At 44.5% G+C, this 20294-nt stretch overlaps 1 protein-coding gene and 1 long non-coding RNA gene across 5 annotated transcripts in view; one reads left to right on the top strand and one right to left on the bottom strand.

The window, feature by feature from the left end:
• The window catches only part of LOC137504253 (uncharacterized), a 144481-nt gene extending 125184 nt beyond the window's left edge, over positions 1–19297 (bottom strand). For all 4 annotated transcript variants that reach the window (XR_011019456.1, XR_011019454.1, XR_011019455.1 and 1 more), the window contains exons 1-2: positions 19097–19297; positions 13640–13707 (exon numbers count right to left, since the gene is read on the bottom strand). This is a non-coding gene — a long non-coding RNA (uncharacterized lncRNA). The remainder of the gene's footprint in view (positions 1–13639; positions 13708–19096) is intronic.
• BCL11A (BCL11 transcription factor A) overlaps positions 19282–20294 on the top strand; it is a 229438-nt gene continuing 228425 nt past the window's right edge. Inside the window, exon 1 of the mRNA XM_068232413.1 lies at positions 19282–19467. The gene's annotated coding sequence lies outside the window, so the exon portion shown is untranslated. The remainder of the gene's footprint in view (positions 19468–20294) is intronic.

Below are 20294 nucleotides of genomic sequence, written 5' to 3' on the forward strand. Positions count from 1 at the left end.
CATACATTATTACAATAAATTCTGAAGATTATTCATGCAAGGGTCTAGTCCGGAATCGATTGATTGTGTATGGACTGGCTTATGATTGGAGGCTTGATGGACCTCCTACGACGATCTGTGACTCCCCGAGATTAACAGAGTGATTCCTGAGGTCTGTGGACAACCCCCGTTGTGTTTGGTAACCCCGTGTGTGACACGGGGTAAGCCGTCGGAGGGTGCCGCTCAGGCCCTGCTGGGCCGATTTACATAATTTTTTTTTTCAAACACGCAGCTAGCACTTTGCTAGCTGCGTGTTTGGTCTAATCGACGCCGCCCGCCGCCGATGCGCCGATACCCGCCGCGGAAACAGCCCCCCCCCGCATACCCCTTGCGCAGCCTGGCCCATCGCCGCCAGGCTGCGCTATGGGGTGGATCGGGACTCTCTGTGACGTCACGACGTCCATGACGTCGATGACGTCACTCCATTCGTCGCCATGGCGATGGGGGAAGCCCTTTAAGGAAATCCCGTTCAGAACGGGATTTCCTTATGGGCAAGCGGCGCCGGCGCCGCGGGGAGTGGGGGAAGCATGTAGCTAGCGCTAGGCTAGCTACATGCTAAAAGAAAAAAGTTAAAAAAAACTCCCGCGGCTGCGCAGCCGTGGGAATTATACCGCCAGGGGGGTTAATGGACCCAAACAATTATTTCCGATTGTTTATACAAATAATCGTTTGTAAACGATCATTTGCCAAATTGTATCGTTAGTGGCCACCTGTCATGGTCAGCTCCTGGGCAGGCATGGCGGCTGGTACATACGGATGTCCGCAAGATACTAGGGCATTCTGTCGGCCTCCTGGAAACAGGGTCCGGCGGTGTGTGTCTGCGTTGCGTTGTGCGCGCATCTGGCCTCTGCACCGGAAGTTGTGGCGGCGGATGTGCTCGTGCACGCACGCGGAGGGATTTACGCGTGTACATGAATTTCCGCTTGAAAGTATGTATGCGCGTGCACATGCGCGCGTCATTTCCGCTGAGAACAGTGCTCGGTGCTGTAGTCTTGCAGCAAGTTCCCTGTGTTTCCTGTGATGTGACTAAGGTCTGCCTGTCTGTTTTTGTTTCTGTCCTGATGCTGATTCTGGCCTGTCTGACTACACGCTCTGTTACCGACCCTGGCTTTGTACGACTACCCGCTCTGTTACCGACCCTGGCCTGTCTGAGAACCTGCTCTGTTGCCGAACTACTGCCTGTCCTAGAACCTGCCCTGTTGCTAGTATCCTGTTGCCTGTCTACCGGATTGTTCCAGAACCAAGTTCCTGCTGCTTGGTCAAGTCCTTGCACTACCAGACTTGACCCGTGCGGGCGCTCCAGAGCTACTTTGGTCACGCGCTTCGGCGTCACACCATCAGTCCTGCTAGCACCCCTGTCCTTTGTCAACTGCTTGCCTCTGTACCCATTTCAGGGCCTCCAGTTAATAACTTGCAAGGGTTGCTGTCCTCAGCACTTCGGTCTCTTTCGGAAGAGGTACGTGATACCACCTTTAGGATGACCATACTTGTATCAATTTTCCAACGGATTTCCAGTCGATCTGATCAATTCAACCAAATCAACTATTCAGCTATTATCCCAACATTGTTAATCAGTTTAAGGATCAAAAGTTTGATTGGACACGTTGCAAAATCTTGAGCAATACCATGCTTGTGGTGCAATCAATGATTGATAGATTTCAGTTCAAATGGAATTTACTGTGTGGTTCTGGAACCAATCACTATCCCATTGATTTTAAGTTGGACAGAGATTGAGCATCTTGGCATATCAGGCCATAAGCTATCCCTGTATGACGTGCTCAAAGTGAATTTGAAGTGTGCAAATCCCAGAATCACTGAGAAGGCCCTGGATATCATAGAGCCTTCCCCTTCCTAGGTCCAACCCAATGTTCCAGCGCTGTTCCTGGTTAAAGATATTTGATCTGAAAGGTTGAATACCTCTTTGGCTCTCCTCAGGCAGCCTTCAGAAGTACTCGCATACCCAACTACTTCTGAAGACAGGCTCATCCGTACTGTACATGTGTAAGTCCAAGCTTGCGCATGTGCAGTACGGATACGCCCATCTTCGGAAGCACTAGGGGTCACAAGTACTTCTGAAGACTGCCTGAGTAGTATCGAAAATACAGCTGGCTGCAGAACTTCAACAGGGGACAGCACTGGAACCACATGAAGGACTGAGGACCAGGAAGGCTCTAAGGTAGCCAGAGCCTTCCCTCAACGTATGTATGTCTCTAACCTAAAGTTAATTTATGTACCTCAGGTTTGCTTTAAGCCTGTAATCTACTTTGCTGGGCTAACTAGTGAGTGAGTGAGTGAGTGTGAGTGTATCCTATTTTTGAACTACATTCTTATAGAGATGGTCAATAAGAGGCAAATAATTCTGGCTTGCCTGCTAAGTGTATGCAGCTTGAAAACAGACCAATCAAATTAATTTCCTGTCGATTTTGATTGGGCCACTTTCAATCTGCACACAATTTACATTGAATGATTTGCGTCTCATTGACTATCTTTGCTTATGAATACACTCTTCTAACATCTATCTATCCCATGGTCACTTGTTATGTGGTCTCCATGTGAAGCTAAGTACACACATGCGAGAAACGATCCCTTGGGTAACAATTCATGGAATGACGTTGTACAGACTTGAGGCTAGTGATGTGTTCTGTTGCTATAGAGAGGGGCAGAGGAACTACGATCAGCTGACAACGGACCAGCTCCAGTCGGTAGGCGGGGCTTGTAAAAAGCATTACGAATGGTCATGCTCAGCAATCATAGGTTGTTAAGAATCCAACAGAATGGATCTTTAATGATTCCTGAACAATATCGATCAGTGGCCGCGGTATACAAATAAGGTTTGTTGGCTGAGACGGTCGTTATCGGCTGTTTCAGATGACAATCATTGCACATTTGTATGTAGCTTATGTTTGGCTCTGACAGTTCAGTGCTGTAATTTTCACCTGCTTACTGAATTGTTGGCAATGGCTATTGTTTTTCTTCCCCTAAAGCTGCTACAGTTGCCTTGGTGCTAAATATGGCTCCCCCTCCCAACCTTACATAAGCCTTCCTGGTGCTAAATACCATAGATGTTACCATAATTATTTTGAGTCAATGCAAATTTAAGCAAACATATGGAGCCTGGAACTTAACCAAGCAAATGCAGTAACTGATGAATCTGACTGGTTCAGGTCCAAGCTGCAAACAATTGCCAAAAAACAAAACATTAAAAAAAAGTGAATTTCTATTTGAATAGAATCTAACTGACCATCACTGAATGACCACGAGATTACAGGACTTATATTTTTCACGCACCAATCAACTGAACGAACAACTCATTTGCATACTGCGCACTCAAGCGACGATGGACTGCACGACACGGCTGCATTAAACACAAGTACAAGTCATTTAAAAGACTTGTACACACATGCGGCCAACTGCACAATATCAGCCTAAACTTAACATTACCTCACCTCAACTCCTCTCTACCCAGGACCTGTTACTATTCTTCCTACTAAATACTATTCCCGTATGGACAGCATGGTGGCATAGCGATTACCCTCTCACCCTGCAGCGATGAGTCCCCTGGTTCAATTCCAGGCCAGGGCAACATCTTCACAGAGTTTATATGTTCCCCCCATGTCTGCATGGGTTTCCTCCCACATTCCAAAAACATAGATAAGTTAATTGGCTTTCCCCCAAATTGGCCCTAGACAACATGATATAAACATATGACTATGGTAGGGAATAGATTGTGAGCCCCTCTGAGGGACAGGTAAGTGACAAGACAATATACTTTGTACAGCGATGCAGAAGATGTCTGTGAAATATAAAATAATAATAATTTTCTATAAAATCCTAACATAACCTTTCCACCTGCCAGGATGCAAATACTATTCCTACCCCCAAACGAATCCCACTAGGGCTTATTACTTCCACTACCCCCAAACATAAGTTCCTATGGTTGTAAATCCTAACTCCTCGTACCTCAGGGCTTAAAGTGGATCCGAGATGAAAAACTAACTATGACAAGTAACTTGTCTATATATCTTATGTAAAGTTTAGATAGTTGACACAACATATCTAGCTGCACACAGCTTCAAAAGTTTAGGATTATTTATTCCTGTGACACAATGAGGGCAGCCATGTTCTGTTTGCCACACTGTCACAGGCTGAGGGCTGGAGATGCTATCGGCTTGCCTGTGTGTAAATTCAGTCCCCTCTCCTCCTCCCTCCTTCCCTCTGCCTCTGAAATCAATGGCTAGTAACCTCCTCCTCCTGCCCAGACTGAGCTCCCATAAGCCCTTGCTACAATGCCAAGGCACAAAAGGAGCTGTGGGTGAGGCTTGTTTAGTTTATAGGGAATTAGAGTATTAAAACAAAACAACAAAAAATATTTGGCTTGAGGAATGCCCTATAAACTATATGAAAGGAACACAATTATGCAATGAGTAAAAATCTTGGAACCACTTTAATACTATGCCTGGCTCCACTCTCAAACATTCCTGGGGTATAATGCTATTCATCCACCCCAACACATATTTTGTCAGTACATACAGAGTGCTCTGCTCTGTGTACACATAATATTTTGCATACTGATCCAGTCTGTACAATAAATGCATATGCACTGGATTGTGCACGAGCAAAGCTCTAATCCAAGACTATATTCCATTGATTCTGCACTTGTAGAAATGGTATTTTCCTGCTCTGTGTATGCCTGGTGCTGTGTGGCCAGGTGGTGTCTGGCATGACCTTAGTGCAGTTGGAGTAGCAGTGACTGGACTAGCCCTGGGAGACCCAGTTCTCTGGGAAATGGGCTGGAAATAACAAGCCGTGACAACTGACTTCTTGGGATCAAAGGGTCGTTTTCCTGCTAGCAGTCCAGGGTCATCACTGTGAGATGCACAAGAGCAGAATAATATTACATGAAACCTGAAATGAGAGAAGAATGGAGGAGGACATTGTTTGCTTCCTTTAATCATGCTATTTGTGTCATCCTCTTCCTTTAATAACATTAGAATGACTAAAAATGTAGCATGCGGATCAGGTGTTCGGAATGCCGTGTGACTTAAATTCCTGCATGCTTGCTGCAAGTGCATGACAATGCAGCCAATCAGCATGATAAGCAGCCGAAGGCATTTTACCAAGGCAATGGCCCTGGGATTGCTGGGAATAGCCAATAGCTCTGGCCTGTGATCACCTTTATTCATATTATCAATGCCAATCAAGTAAATATGCCAATGCCAAATCATGTAAATATTTACCTCTCCGGGATCCAGTGCAGGCGCACACTTTTTGTCCGGGTAAGGCAGAAATAGCTGAACCCGATCGATCTGCTCTACTGCTCAGGCGCGAGTCCTTCTGCACCTGCGCAGTAGAGCGGATACGATTGGGTTCGGCTATTTAGAACTTACCCGAAGGAAGAGCCGCTATTGCGCCTGCGCTGGATCCTGAAGAAGTATATAAATCGGGGGAGGATTGCGGGAGTCTTCGGGGGAGCCAGCACTGGATTGCCTGCAGCTACAGGGATGGGGAAGCCTCATTGGGACCCTGAGGCTTCCCCCTACCAAGGTAAGTACCCCCCAGGGGACGTTTTTTTTTTTGTAACACTGTTTTTATTAAAGGATAATATGGTTTACAGAAAGTGTATAAAACATTTAACAGCTTATTATCATCCAACATTTACAAGGATAATAGCTTAAAAGTAGTAAAGCTAAGAACAATATAGGCCCATATATAACACCTATAATAGAAAAAATAAAGAAACAGATGAGGATGGTTCATAGTATGCAATCTATGTTATACATCTACAGATCAATCTCGGCTCTGCCTGTTCAGTAAGCCAGCACCTATTCAGTAGGAGACCTTGGGCAAGACTCCCTAACACTGCTACTGCCTATAGAGCGCGTCCTAGTGGCTGCAGCTCTGGCGCTTTGAGTCCGCCAGGAGAAAAGCGCGATATAAATGTTCTGTGTTTGTTTGTTTGGTTTGTTTGTTTGATCATTTAGGATTCAGTCTGGTCTGGTCAGCCCTTATTTATATATATTGGTGTGGTTGATGAGTAGTAGATAGGTCCCGTATTAAGTTCCCAGGGGACGTTTTTTATATTACAGAGTACTCTTTAAATTGAGAGATGGAGGTTGGACAAGCTTAGCTTATTTACCTAGGAAAAAAGACAGCTGAGAGGTGACCTGATTGACGTGTATAAATACATCAGAGGACAATACAAAAGCTTGGCAGATATGAAATCACCGCCGGGAGACTTGGGTACAGGATACAGCGTGTATATGGCTTATCCTGCAGATGCACAAGTCCCGGCGGCGATAATTACTATTCCCCCTCTAGGTCGACGTGGATGGTGGGGAATGATGTAATTCGGCTTCCAGTTACTCACTATGCGCCACTATAGCCGCAATTCCTATTATGGTCTATAGTGGCGCCGGCTGTGCCCAAATCTCCTGCGCTGTTATTACAGCGCTTGTGGCAGATGAGCTCCTTGTCCCTAGGTTTGTACAAAGGACAAGGGGACATGATCTGCGTATAGCAGAAAAAAGTTTTTGCCATCTCTTTACAAAGTAGTTCTTTATCTCCACTTACCCCGCCCACTGTGTAAGGGGGGGCGCCACTCTTCCCCCCCCCCCTTACATAAGAACAGAATACGTCGCTAGCCTGCAGGCTAGTAATACATCTGTACAGTTTCGGCCCTGCAATGTCGCTCGAGGGATCAGGTTCCTAACCCCAGCAGCCAACATGCCTCGTATGTGTGTACAAGGCTTAGAGAGGCTCAGAGAGGAAGAATAATAAAGCACTGATACTTCCCCGGGACTTCCTACCTCCCCATCAATACGTCTAAGTCCCACGCTGTCCTCCCGCGGTCTGCCGTTCAGCCGCGGTGAGCTCCGGTAACAGGCTCAGTGATGTCAGTCCAGGCCACTGCGCATGCACGGGAGGTCTGCACATACGCAGTAGACCCTGACTGGCATCGACTGAGCCTGGTAACGGAGTTCACTGCGGCTGAATGGTAGACTGCGGGAGGACGGCGCGGGACTTAGATGTGTTTATAGGGTGGGAAATAGCCCCGGGTAAGTATCAGAGCTTTAGTATTCTTCGTCTCTGAGTCTCTTTAAAGTTTAATTGACAGGAAAAATAAAAAACAATACAGGATTTTCTCATTATTTTCTGTAATGTACTGATAAACATTAGACTTTCATATATTTTAGATTCATTACACACAACTGAAGTAGTTCAAGCCTTTTATTGTTTTAACATTGATGATTTTGGCATACAGCTCATGAAAACCCAAATTTCCAATCTAAAAAAATGAGCATATTTCATCCGACCAATAAAAAAAAAGTGTTTTTAAAACAAAAAAAAAAGTCAACCTTCAAATATTTATGTTCAGTGATGCACTCAATACTTGGTCGGGAATCCTTTTGCAGAAATGACTGCTTCAATGCAGCGTGGCATGGAGGCAATCAGCCTGTGGCACTGCTCAGGTGTTGTGGAGGCCCAGGATGCTTCAAAAGCGGCCTTAAGCTCATCCAGAGTGTTGGGTCTTGCGTCTCTCAACGTTCTCTTCACAATATCCCACAGATTCTCTACGGGGTTCAGGTCAGGAGAGTTGGCAGGCCAATTGAGCACAGTAATACCATGGTCAGTAAACCATTTACCAGTGGTTTTGGCATTGTGAGCAGGTGCCAGGTCGTGCTGAAAAATAAAATCTTCATCTCCATAAAGTTTTTCAGCAGATGGAAGCATGAAGTGCTCCAAAATTTCCTGATAGCTAGCTGTATTGACCCTGCCCTTCATAAAACACAGTGGACTAACACCAGCAGCTGACATGGCACCCCAGACCATCACTAACTGTGGGTACTTGACACTGGACGTCAGGCATTTTGGCATTTCCCTCTCCCCAGTCTTCCTCCAGACTCTGGCACCTTGATTTCCAAATGACATGTAAAAGTTGCTTTCATCCGAAAAAAGTACTTTGGACCACTGAGCAACAGTCCAGTGCTGCTCCTCTGTAGCCCAAGTCAGGCGCTTCTGCCGCTGTTTCTGGTTCAAAAGTGGGTTCATGCTTCCATCTGCTGAAAAGCTTTATGGAGATGAAGATTTCATTTTTCAGCACGACCTGGCACCTGCTCACAGTGCCAAAACCACTGGTAAATGGTTTACTGACTATGATATTACTGTGCTCAATTGGCCTGCCAACTCTCCTGACCTGAACCCCAAACAGAATCTGTGGGATATTGTGAAGAGAAAGTTGAGAGATGCAAGACCCAACACTCTGGATGAGCTTAAAGAGAACCCGAGGTGGGTTTGAAGAATGTTATCTGCATACAGAGGCTGGATCTGCCTATACAGCCCAGCCTCTGTTGCTATCTCAAACCCCCCTAAGGTCCCCCTGCATTCTGCAATCCCTCATAAATCACAGCCACGCTGCTGACAAACAGCTTGTCAGAGCTGGCTGTGTTTATCTCTATAGTGTCAGTCTGCTGCTCTCCCCGCCTCCTGCAGAACTCAGGTCCCCGCCTGCATCCCTTCCCTCCCTCCTGATTGGAGGGAAGGGATGGGGGCAGGGACCGGAGCTATGCAGGAGGCGGGGGAGCAGCCGAGACTGACACTACAGATGTAAACACAGCCTCACAGCACGGCTGTGATTTATGGGTGATTGCAGAGTGCAGGGGGACCTTAGGGGAGTTTGGGATAGCAACAGAGGCTGGGCTGTATAGGCACATCCAGCCTCTGTATGCAGATAACATTCTTTAAACACACCTCGGGTTCTCTTTAAGGCCGCTATTGAAGCATCCTGGACCTCCATGACACCTGAGCAGTGACACAGGCTGATTGCCTCCATGCCACGCCGCATTGGAGCAGTCATTTCTGCAAAAGGATTCCCGACAAAGTATTGAGTGCATAACTGAACATAATTATTTGAAGGTTGATTTTTTTTTTTTGTTTTAAAAACACTTTTCTTTTATTGGTCGGATGAAATATGCTAATTTTTTGAGATAGGAAATTTGGGTTTTCATGAGTTGTATGCCAAAATCATCAATATTAAAACAATAAAAGGCTTGAACTACTTCAGTTGTGTGTATTTGAATCTAAAATATATGAAAGTCTATTGTTTATCAGTACATTACAGAAAATAATGAACTTTATCACAATATGCTAATTTTTTGAGAAGATCCTGTATTCATATCTGTGGCTTCCTCCAGTCCCCTCCATGCTGATTGCTCTCTCCTCGTCATCCCGAGGTATGTAAAAACATTTTTTAAATCCCCCCATCTCAGGTGTACTTTAAGAGTGGTTAAAATCTGGAATATCTTACCACAGGACGTAGATATGGCATATTCCTAACCTGCATTTAAAGAGGGTATGGTTGCTTTCCTTGCATTGAGAGACATCAATGGCCATAATTCCTAGGTAATTCCCAGCAGAGTTGATCCAAGGATTTATCTGATTGCCATCTGGAGTCAGGCCCAGTGCACACTGAGCGGTTTTAGGTGTGATCCGCTGGCCGCATCCGCATGTAAATACGCTTGGCTAATGTATTTCAATAGGATGGGGCACACCGGTGGTTTGAGGTTTGTAGCAAGCCGCAAACGTGCCTCCTGCTGCACGTCTGCGGTTTGCAGAAGCGTTTCTGCCTCAATGTAAAGTATAGGAAAAACGCAAACCGCTCTGAAAAACGCTACTTCAGAGCGGTTTGCCAGGCGTTTTTGCTACAGAAGCTGTTCAGTAACAGCTTTTACTGTAACAATATGTGTAATCTGCTACACAAAACCGCTCCAAAACCGTTAGGTATGTTTAGAAATCCTCTCTAAACATACCTAGAATCGCTTTGAAATCAGCTCCCAAAACCGCTAGCGTATTGCGGATCTGCTAGCGGTTTTGGTGTGCACTGGGCCTATGGAAGGAATTTTCCCCTTTTAAGGCTAGTTGACCCAAGCTTGTAAAGATTTTTTGCTTTCCTCTGGATCAACTGTGTAGGCCCAGAACAGTGACCTGTTTTTTTTTTTTCTGGTTGAACTTGATGGACAGATGTCTTTTATCAACCAAACTATGTAACTATGATCACTGGGTGTTCCTCCTCACCCTCCACAGTACAGAAGTGTACTGCCACTCCTAGTATAAATTTGAGTGAGAAACTGTCCGAAACAGATCAAAACAGTATTAATCTGCAAGGTGGAAGTAAAAAGATCTCTAGTGGATTCAATCATTGTAATAACCCGTGTATGTCTACCGAGATCAAGACATTGGTCACACTAACCTGCTGAAAGATTGATAGAGCCAGTCACTCAGCAGTTGTGCCTATATGCTGATATCTCCTGTCATCAGAGATAAGACAACTAACTGGTCATGTGTCCAGAACTGGAAAATGAGAAGAATTTCCTGTGTTGGCTGCTGTATATTGAACGTTGCTCCCTGCTATATTAAATAAAGGCCTTTATGTCTTAAAAGGGAACAAAACTTGAACGGATGAGTTCCTTAACAATCAAAGGTAGGCTGAGTAAAAATAGTTATTTCACAGCGATTTACATATTTATGGCGCCTCCTGCAGTTCATTATGATTGCCTGGTCGTCAGCGCAGGAAGCAAAACTGCAAAGCCCTACTTATGTACATGTGAATAAGTACATTAATCGCTTCCTGATACAGCTGTGAGTTTTAAAAGAAGTAAATGATTTGTAAACAGAGTGAACATGAAACTCATCAATTCTCTGCAAAGTTGGAGGGAATCTTCAGTGTGCAAAACCCCATAAATGTGAAAAAGCCGACATATAGCAAAGCCATAATAATAATAACATTTTAAATCATGCAGTGGCTGGATAGTGTACTGGTTAAGGTCTCTGCCTCTGACACAAGAAACCAGGGTTTGTATCTTGGCTCTTCCTGTTCAGTAAGCCTACAGCTATTCAGTAGGAGAGACCTTGGGCACGACTCTTAAGGCTCATACACACATCAGACCATAGTCTTTGGAAAATGAAAGATACCAGACCAATTTTACCCCCTTCCATGTAGTATGAGAGCTATACCTACACAGTCTATTCTATGGAGCTGAACTCCCCATCAGACAGAAATCTTTGCAAGATGCTGCACACACAGATGCTGTACACACGCAACAGATCAGTATCTGCAAAAGATCGGTTCCTGCGAAAGATCCATTCCTGCAAAATACATTCATAGTCTATGATATCTGCAGATCATCATACACACCTTGTTTAACAGACATTTATCTGCAGATCAGATCCACCAGGATGGATTTTCAGATCTGCAGATTATTGTCTGATCTGCAGATGAATGTCTGTTAAACAAGGTGTGTATGATGATCTGCAGATCTCATAGACGATGAATGCAATTTGCAGGAACGTATCTTTGGCAGGAACAGATCTTTTGCAGATACTGATCTTTTGTGTCTGTACAGCATCTGTGTGTGCAGCATCTTGCAAAGACTTTTTTCTGATGGGGAGTTCAGCTCCATAGAATAGACTGTGTAGGTATGGTTCTCATACTACATGGAAGGGGGTAAAATTGGTCTGTGATCTTTCATTTTCAAAAGACTATGGTCTGATGTGTGTATGTGGCCTAACACTGCTACTGCCTATAGAGTGCGTACTAGTGGCTGCAGCTCTGGCACTTTAAAGAGGAACTCCAGTGAAAATAATGTAATAAAAAAGTGCTTAATTATTGATTATGTATAAATGATTTAGTCAGTGTTTGCCCATTGTAAAATCTTTCCTCTCCCTGATTTACATTCTGACATTTATCACATGGTGACTTTTTTACTGCTGGCAGGTAATGTCAGTGGAAGGAGATGCTGCTTTTTTGGCAGTTGGAAACAGCTGTTGTTTCCCACAATGCAACAAGGCTCCCACAGTGTGATGTTAGTACATCAGTGCTGTGAGGCGCTGACATCACATGTGGGAGGAGTTTCACCACAATATCAGCCATACGGAGCCCCCTGATGATCCGTTTGAGAAAAGGAATAGATTTCTCATGGGAAAGGGGTATCAGCTACTGATTGGGATGAAGTTCAATTCCTGGTTACAGTTTCTCTTTCAGTCTGCCAGGAGCAAAGCTCAATATGCATGTACTGTGTTTTGCCTCTCAAAATGACATCATTATAAAGATAATATCCATAAAAGCGCCTGGACCTCATTCTGCTTTCCTCTGATGGGTGGCGCAATAGCATTTATTAAGAAACATTATTACAATAACTGATATCTATGTTCTGCCATTGTTCCCAGCTGTTTTATCTGAACAGCTACTAGTTACATTTTGTAAACTCCAGTGGCCTTTTAAAATGCAAGTGTCATTTGCAGCTACTGAGGATAAAAGTCCTGTAAGGTTTTCTTTCCTTTTCACAAAACTGCATAACAAAATGACTGCTCCCAACTATCCCTCTTTTTGGAGGGACAGTCCCTCTTTGGAAGCCCTGTACCTCTTTCCTCCTCATTTGTCCCTCTTTCAATGTAAATCTATATATTTCTCTACTAAAAAATGTGTTTGATTGACTCTAAACTTTATTTTCATCCTTTAGGGCTGGTTTCACAGTGGGACGTTAAAGTCCCACGTTACAGCAGCCAGTAACGCAGCCTAACTCACAGCACTGTAAAATCAATTGTGCTGTTCACAGTGCCCACGTTGCGTTACATGGTAACGCAGCACGTTTAAACAAAGTGCTGCATGCTGTACGTTATACTGGGCTAAGCAGTGTTAGACTGCTTGCAAATGCTCAGTAATGTTGGAGGAGGAGGTCTCCCCTCCTCCTGGTGGCCAGCCACATGGCTAATTAATATTCACTGCACTGCAGAGACTCGTGGTAGGACTGTAGTGTTGTCCGGATCATGAACAAATCGTTCATTTGATCCGGATCTTTTTTGTGAGTCGAATCATCCGGATCATCACAATGAAAGATTCGGTTCACAGTGGATGTCTGTCTGGAAGAAACAGGAACATACAGAATGTACAGTGCAGGGAAAGTAGTGTCCTGCTAGTCATTTCACCCAGTCTGCTTCCCTAGTAAAATGATTCAAATGATTCGGTTCAAAGATCCGGATCTTTTCAATGATCCAATTCAAATGATCCGAATCCTTAAAAAGATCCGGACTTCCTATCACTAACCTGGATCGGCTGCTTTGAGAGCTGCATAACGCAGCTCAATCTGACGTCCAACTTCAACACCACCATACGTTGCGTTAGGGGCACGTTATGCGACCATAACGTCCCCTAAAACGCAACGTCTTGGTGTGTAAGTAGCCTCATTGGATATATTACTAATTTTAAAATGTTAATATAAAGGAAAATGAACCAGGATAGCAAGGACCAGTGTGGTTTCAATTATAAAACAACATATTTTTCTCATAAAATATTTATGGTATGCGTGACTAGGGGTGTGATGGGGGTATGATCAGGGGTGTGGCAGGGGCGTGGCTTAAGTATCCCTCTTTCTCATCTCAAAAAGTTGGGAGGCATAGTAACATAGTACCTACAATCAGAAGTACAACTGTAGCTAGCTAAGAGAGACAGGAAGAGGAAGTCCCTCAGTGATAACAAAACGTCCCTCCCCCTTGACCTTACAAGTCTCCTTATTGGTCCCTAATAGTAATAGATGGATTCACTCACCTACAGTGGTCTCAGTTCACTACACGCACCCCAGTTCCACTTTGCATCTGCTCCAGTTTCTGGGGCTGCTGGAAATACAGACAAGAGTTTTCACTGTAGAAAGTCTCTCATTAAAGAGACACTGAAGCGAAAAAAAAATTATGATATTATGATTTGTATGTGTAGCACAGCTAAGAAATAAAACATTAAGATCAGATACATCAGTGTAATTGTTTTCAGTACAGGAAGAGTCAAGCAACTCCAGTTGTTATCTCTATGCAAAAAAAGCCATTAATCTCTACAACTTTCAAAGTGGTGGAGAGGGCTGTCTTTTGACTTTTATTATCTCAACTGTAAGTGAACAGTTTTCTTTTTCTCTGCCAGAGGAGAGGTCATTAGTTCACAGACTGCTCTGAAAGAATCATTTTGAATGCTGAGTGTTGTGTAATCTGCACATATTAGAGAATGTTGCAATGTTAGAAAACATACTATATACCTGAAAATAAAAATATGAGAATATTTTCTTTGCTGCTGATCTTCTAGTAATTATTCATAGTACACAACCAATTCATTATATCATATTTTTTTTCGCTTCAGTGTCTCTTTAAGTAGTGTATCATCAGATGCTTCATTTTGTATTACACAGATTTTCTTCAGAACACATACAATAATCATTCCTCCTACAGCATGTGTGGCCATAAGCTTCAATTTAATAAGCATTAGCGCATTCAGTAATGCAGAAATCAGCTTATTTTTCCCTTGCCAAATGCCAATTCACTAAACCTATTGCTGCACTGAAAAGTAAAATTACTGACTAGTGAGGTAAATACCTCCAGAAATGTCATCACATGTGATCTGATACTCTGTAGGGCGGAGCTTAAGAATGGCAGAAGAAGAGAAGGAAAAACTTTAAAAGGCTTTTCTGTATCCCTTTAGATGTGCTTATCTATATACTGGTATACAGAAGAGCTCCCTCTAGTGGCTGCAGCACGTCTAAAGGGATGCCGGGGATTTACTGGACAGAAAAACACTGACTCGTACACCACAACTGGGAAGACTCACAGCCTCCTGCCTCACCCCCTCTACAGCTGCTGAGACTTACCGAGCAGGGCTTAGGCTGTGTTTTATGTCATGTTTTCATTTTATGTTGTGTGCGTTTTTGATGCGTTTTTGCATATTATGCAACAAAACCAGCATTTTTGAAAATGCAAGCATATAAAACGATATGCGGTTTTTTTCCTGTGGGCAAAAGACTTCCATTAGCGGCAAAAACACAGTGTTTTCTGCAACGCTAGCGTTACTGCTATGTGTGCACCTAGCCTTAGTGAAGTGAAGCATTTTTTTTGGGGGGGGGGTATATTACCAAACTTCTACTACATGTGGGAAATCTTAGTGAATTTGACAAAAAAAGTGGAAAATACCAAATGCAGTATTTTACCGACCTAAATTATTTTATCAAACTGCCCTTAGTGAATTGAAGCCATTACGTCTTACCTCCAATAGCAGTAGAGGCTATAGATCTCCAATAGCCCTTCGCACTGTAGGGCCTCCCATTATAGTATTCTCCATTATAATGTTCCTAATAGTTACAGTGTATTATGAGGCCCCTGCTGCAGTGACCTCCATTATAGTACACTTTGTTATAGTGGCCTCCACTATAGTGGTCTCCATTACAGAGCTCCCAGCTATAGTGGCCTCTATTGCAAAGCTCCCAGCTATAGTGCCCTCCATTATGGTGGCCTCTATTGCAAAGCTCCCAGCTATAGTACCCTCCATTAAAGTGGCCTCCATTACAGAGATCCCAGTTAGGGCTTGATCACACTAGGGGCGTTTTCAGACTTTTTTCAAGCACAGCGAGTTTTAAAATCGCCCACAAAACACTAGTGCAATTAATCGGTAAGAGAAGGTTCATATCAGCCCGGTTCGTGCGCTGTGCGTGCAGCAAAGCGGTACCTCTACCATTTTTGGGGCGATTTTGCCTCAATGGAAGCCATAGGAAAAACGCAAACGCTCACAAAATCCCCTTGTGCAGCAATTGCGTTCAATTTTTAAGAATAAATACATTGTATTTAATCTTTTCCGGGTCAAAGAGTTCACTTCCTGACTTGCGTCAGAGAGTGAATTGTAAAACCGCTCTGGAAAAGCGCTTTTACCAGAAATGCAGCGCACAGTGGAGCGCAAAAAGGGGGAAGAAAAGCGCACAAAAACGGTTGCATTTTTAGGTGTGAATGAGGCCGTATAGTGCCCTCCATTATAATGTCGCCAATTATAGAGCACCTCCATTACTGTCCCCTCCATTTTACTGCCCTTCTTTTTAGAGTTGCAGTCTAGTACTTGACGTCTGTATGGAGTTTTTCCACACATTATGTTCCACTACATCGCAGGACAATGGCTTTCGTGGATAGCACTCTCACCTTGCAGCGCTAGGCTCCTAGGACTCTATCTGCTGCGAGTTTATATGTTCTCCCCGTGTTTGTTCTCCCACATACATACAGACAGGGCCGGTGCTACCATAGAGGCAAAGGAGGCAGGTGCCCCAGAGCTTGTAGGGGCCCCCAGTGGCTACAAGAGGAAAAAACATTAAAATCGACCTTATAGTTTTTGAGAAAATCGATTTTAAAGTTTCAAAGGAAAAAAAATACACATTTAAAAACCAGCTGACTTTAATAGTTAATAGCAAATCCACCTTAAATTGTAGAAACCCTAAATTTGCAGGATATGTTAAGGAGATCATTGGGGATAAGAAGAAAAAAACAATTTTTTAAAAAGACCTTATAGTTTTTGAGAAAATCGATTTTAAAGTTTCGTAGGAAAAAAGTATACTTTTAAATGCAGTAAATGTCACTTTTAGTACCTAATGGTAGTGTAATCAAAAGAAAGAGCAATAAATTTCCTGACGGGGTTTCCAGTGGGTCCATACGCAACCGCAGCGCTTTGGCCAGGGATCGATATACAGCCACAATATGGCTGTATGAAGATTCCTGGCATTTTTTTCCTATTTTCCCAATTTTTTTTTTATGTTTAGAGTGTGGGAATTTTTTTTTTTAAATTATGTGGGGTCCCCCCTCCTGAAACTCATTAACCCCTTGTCCCCCATGCAGGCTGGGGTAGCCAGAATGTGGAGCTCCGACCGATTGGGGCTTCAAACCCTGACTATACCAGCTGCAAAAAAAGGTCCCTTAATGCCAATTTTTGCTCCGGGGTATCTGTTGGGGGGGGGGGGGGGGCAGGTTTATTTTGCCCTGGGGCCCCATTGTTGCTTAAACCGGCCCTGCATACAGATCGTTAACAGTTATGTTTGTGATTGCGTTTTATGTTTGCAATTTTCCACAATTCTTCGTATTGTGGTGTAATGTATGGAATGTGGAAATGCGCATGTTGTGCGGAAAATAGCAAACAGCTTTGCGATTTAAAATCGCAGCAAAAAAAGTGAACAAATGCTCATGACATGAGATTCCCAAAAGGGCCATTGACCACAACGGCCAGTGCAGGAGTGCGTGTTAAACGTGCACGATTCTAATGTGTGCTCCTGCCTACCTTGTTTTCATTTACTCAATTCAGGCGTACTTTAAAAAAAATATATATAAATATAAATGCTGTAAGAAAATACTACACGGTGGAGAAAAAGGCTGCCTGAGCTCCAGGAACATGCTAAATAGGAAGTTTGCCATCTGCCTCGATTCATAAACAGCAGTGCGATAACAAAAATCTTGTCGGGAAAATACCGCACTCGGTATTTTCCCGGTCTGTGTGCTAATTCATAAAGATTTCCCCAGCTGCCCTTGGAGGTCGGTAAATTACCACAGCCCATTGAGCGGTAGAGTAGAGCAGTGTCCCGATTCCCTCTTTGCTCTGCAGAAATGAATCACAGAGATGGCTCTCTCTGGCTCTCCCACTGATGACTCAGACAGATGAGTCACACAGTCTTTCCCTGCCTGCAGAAATTACTCACACAGCCAGCTCTTACCACTGATGACTCAGACAGATGAGTCACACAGTCTTTCCCTGCCTGCTGAAATGATTCACACAGAGGGCTTTCTGGCTCTCTCCACAGATGAATCAAACAGACTTTCGGATCTCTGCACTTTGCATTAATCAGAGCTGTCGGTAACTTGTTAAGACCTCACCAGAGGTTTCGGTAACTACCGCCAGGCTTACCGCATGTTGAAGGCTTTATGAATTGACATTTGCTGACAATTTACTGACATGTGTTGTCGGTAACTGCAGCCAAGTCGGTAATTTAGCTCCCTGGTCGGTAATGTCAGCTTTTCATGCGGTAACAGCCTTTATGAATTGACATTTTGCTAAGTGGTCGGTAAAGTCTGCTGTTTTCAGCATTACCGCATGAGGTAATGCTTTATGAATCGAGGCCTATGTTTCTGTTAAAAACATACATAAATACACAGCCCATAGACTCTGCTGTACAGGCCACGTTTATCTTTTGTGTAACGCAAGGGCTGGTTCAGATGGATGGTTGCCGAGGTCCATGCTTGTCATTTCCATGTAACCCTGCGATTCCAGGCTCCCCGCAGTGAGATAAACGGCAGCGTTCACTTCAATGCGTTTACCATCGATTGCACGAACATCATGGTCGCTCAGAATTTCTGTGTGTGTAGTGTCAAGCAGCGGTGCTGTTCAAGAACTCGGTGTCCTCCTATAGGGCTCAAAAGGCGTTGCAATGACGGAAGGATGAGAACCGATCCCAAATGCTTCTGCTTGGTTGCAGAAAAGCATTTAGCATTTGTCTAAACACACCACCCGCCGAAGCCTGTCAGAACTTAACATGCAAAATGGATTTTTTCAAAGCAGACATACGTTCACGTACCAATAGATAAGCATTGGGTCAACTGAGCATGTCCATTTGTTTGCTATCCTCCAATTTCATCTGGGAAGCCGTTTGACGGCAGTCCTAGCATGAACCAACCCTCACGGCGAGCAATAAGATAATGCAACCCAACCAACAGCAGCCTGAGGGTAGGGTCACACTTACGGCTGCAGAAAACCGCCAGCTTTAAAGTAGACCTGAACTCTTGCACAGGACATAAGGAATACATAGAGAAATGCACCCTGTATGTATTTAGAGACTTTAGCCTAATTCACTCTCATCTGTGACTAATCAAGAGTTGTAATTTGATCTCTCCCGTCAGCTGACTGCCGTGGCAGGTCGGCTCATTTGAAAACAGATTGTTAACCGTTTCCAGACCACGTCACGCCAATGGGCATGGCCGCGGCGGCAACCCCAGGACCGCCTGACGCCAATCGGCATAAGGTCCTTGGGGTGTGGTTTGCAGGTGATCGCGCCCGCATCCCTGCTCTGATGTCTTTTATTGCTGTACAGTGCTGCTCTAATTCAGCGCTGTACAGGCGCTTCCTCCAAAGGCAGGCAGGGAAGTGATCGGCTGTTATAGGCTGAAGCCTAGGTCTGCTTTCACAAAAAGCAGTAAGTAGAAATACTGCAGATTTATATTGTAGGATTACCGGTAGTATCAGCTGTAACAAAGAAATGTTTTTCTGAAAAGGTTATTATGCTGCTGTGTATCTTTAAGAGCAGACAGGAAGTTCTGAGTTCAGATCCGTGGTACTTTGGCTTGCGAAAGGACCTCCGCGTTTATGCCCCGCCAACTGTGAACGGCTGCCACGCACGCCACTGCTGCTGCTGGCACTGAACAAGCCCCGACACTTCTCTCGGCGATTCTCTGCCCCGCCTCCCGGCTGTCAGTCAGCTAGGAGGCCACTGGGCGGAGCTACGAGTTGACTGCGGCAGACGCGATATGCCGGAGCGAGGGGGCGGAGTTTGCGCGGAAATAAATAATAAGTCGAGGAGGCGACTAAATCTCTCGACATGGCAGGTCAGTAATTATTTCTGTCTATAGCCTGCCATTCACTGCCACACTCTCCCAACGTGCCCCAAAGCAGATCCCTCTCTGATGGACAGAGTATCTGATCAGAGAGGGATCTATAATTGTACATCGATTTTTAATATATTTCAACATAAAATCTATTAAAAATCAATAGTATTGCTGCTCCTCAAATTTAGTGATGACCCTGCCAGGCTTGCCCAGCTATACAGGTCCCTGGGGCTCCTGCTGAGTTATAGCGCAGTGCAGCTGCAGCACACTCACCTGTCTGGCTGCCAAGCTCCTCCCTGTGTGCTTCTGTCATCTCATCTTGTGTCCCTATTCCAGGGTTGTGGAGTTGGTACAAAAATCTTTCGACTCCGACTCCTCAGTTTATGAAACCACGACTCCGGGTACCCAAAATGGCTCCGACTCCTCTACTCTGACTCCTTAGTCTAATACTTAACAGGGCTGTAGATTTTGTACAAAAATCATCCGACTCCGACTCCTCAGTTTATGAAACCACAACTCCGACTCCGGGTGTCCAAAATTGCCCCGACTCCACAGCCCTGCCCTACTCAGTGACCTAGCGGAGTGAGTATGTATGGGCACCAGTAGATGATGCACGCACACAGGCAGGAGTACTGAGCTGATAGGTAAATGTGAGTGTGCTCCACTTCACTAATAGCAGGGGCCGCGGGGGAGCAGTATAAGCAGAGGTGACACCTGGGGGGCTCATCACCGGCTATAGGCTCCTTCGATCCTGCTACACCCCGGCCCCATCCTCTTTCGGCCACAGAAAAAAAAAAGCCCTGTCCTGTCCCGTCTATAATGTTGAT

Source organism: Hyperolius riggenbachi, chromosome 4, assembly GCF_040937935.1.
Source record: "Hyperolius riggenbachi isolate aHypRig1 chromosome 4, aHypRig1.pri, whole genome shotgun sequence".
NCBI lineage: Eukaryota > Metazoa > Chordata > Amphibia > Anura > Hyperoliidae > Hyperolius > Hyperolius riggenbachi.